Source organism: Frankliniella occidentalis, unplaced genomic scaffold (genome assembly GCF_000697945.3).
Source record: "Frankliniella occidentalis isolate FOCC.00 unplaced genomic scaffold, Focc_3.1 Scaffold578, whole genome shotgun sequence".
NCBI lineage: Eukaryota > Metazoa > Arthropoda > Insecta > Thysanoptera > Thripidae > Frankliniella > Frankliniella occidentalis.
The window spans coordinates 27336-27643 of NW_026267694.1; positions in this window are offsets into that span (position 1 = coordinate 27336).

Consider the following 308-nt stretch of genomic DNA (forward strand, 5'->3'; position numbering starts at 1 on the left):
ACATGTCTCTCAGATGAGCGTAAATTCGGAATGCGGTTTTGTTGGCTTGCTCCATAATTGCAATAAGGAGCCTTTAAAAAGGCTTTTTCTCCCTCCAGGTGTTAACGCAAGTAAAACTTTTACTCACAGACTAAAGCTTAAAACAACACGCAGTTTTTTTTGGCTGAGCGATTAGCGAAGCCTATTACTCCAGTGATCAAAAAGTTTCGCGTGTGTCTGTCTATCTGTCTGTCCGTCTGTCTGTGCGCACGATAACTCGAGAACGAATTGAGCTAGCGACCTGGGATTTTCAGGGTCGTTTTGTATCA